The 1,227-nt window shown below is 29.8% G+C and overlaps 1 pseudogene; it reads right to left on the reverse strand.

Annotated features, from left to right (window-relative positions):
- Positions 1-262: 262 nt before the first annotated feature.
- LOC116536177 lies at positions 263-411 on the reverse strand (annotated as a pseudogene).
- Between the last annotated feature and the right edge of the window lie 816 nt (positions 412-1,227).

Below are 1,227 nucleotides of genomic sequence, written 5' to 3' on the forward strand. Positions count from 1 at the left end.
ATATACACACACTTTGATATGATTTTTAAATTGTTTGTCAATATTCAGAACACAAAATAATAAACAATCTGGATTTCTTGAAAATCTAGCCACAATGGGTGTAAGTTCTCATTTAGCAATCATTGGAGCTAAGAAACAGTGACTCTCTTTAGATAGACATGTGCTTTGGGGGCTCACCACAATCTTCGTCAGTGTCTCTTATTTTGCCAATACCAGGTCCACAGTACTCATGTGTATCACATTCCTGATTTCTGTTGGTGTTTGTGACTCCCCAGTTTAACTCATCTACCAAAAAACAACCAAGGGGGAAAAGTCTTTCTTCTTTACTCAGAAATTGAAGTGAAAATATAGGTTTAGTATTATTATTTGTTTATACTACACTTGATCTTAGCCAAAAGGCCGAGAAGCGATTATTATTTGTTTATATTTGTGTTTTATTTTCTTATTAATACAACAGAAATATATTAAAATGTTTAAATAAAAATGATTTACAAGCCAGTATAAACACCACAATGTTAACTGAAATATCTTTCCTATCCAGAAGATTTAATGGCATTTTAACCACTAAAAATAATCTCTAATATTTGTTAAAATAAAGTTCTTAAAATATACAGTTTGCTAGAAGAAATAAGACCTAGTGTTTGATAGATCAGTAGGGTGAGTATAGATTACAATAACCAACTGTATACATCAAATTAACTCAAAGAGAATAATTCAAATGTTTCTACTATAAAGAAAATATAAATATTTAAGGTAATGTTTACCCCAATTAAACTGATTTGATCTTTACAAACTATATGAATGTATCAATTATCATATGTACCTCCAAAATATGTACATCTATTACATATGAATTAAAAAATCAAAAATTTTTGAAAGGCAAAACAAAAATAAAATAAAGCTCTTGTATCATTACTGACACCAAAAAAAAGTTGAATATTTTCTCTTCTATGGGGTCCCTGCATTAATTTACACCAGAATTCAGCACCATCCAGGATTCTTCACATGACAAGGGTGAGGAATTAAATCAATGTCAGCCACTATAAGACTGAGCTAGCCCGGAAGAAAGAGAAATATATACATACATACATACATACATACATACATACACAGAAGATAACCAACAGAAGGTCAATGGCTGATACAGTTATGATTTAAACCTTCTTTAGTAATTATAATGTTGATGTGGATTTTATTTGTTGACATAGAAATATATCAACTCCATAA

The sequence above is a fragment of the Sapajus apella genome, unplaced genomic scaffold, assembly GCF_009761245.1.
Source record: "Sapajus apella isolate SASKATOON/1434 unplaced genomic scaffold, GSC_monkey_1.0 scaffold98, whole genome shotgun sequence".
In the NCBI taxonomy this organism is placed as follows: domain Eukaryota; kingdom Metazoa; phylum Chordata; class Mammalia; order Primates; family Cebidae; genus Sapajus; species Sapajus apella.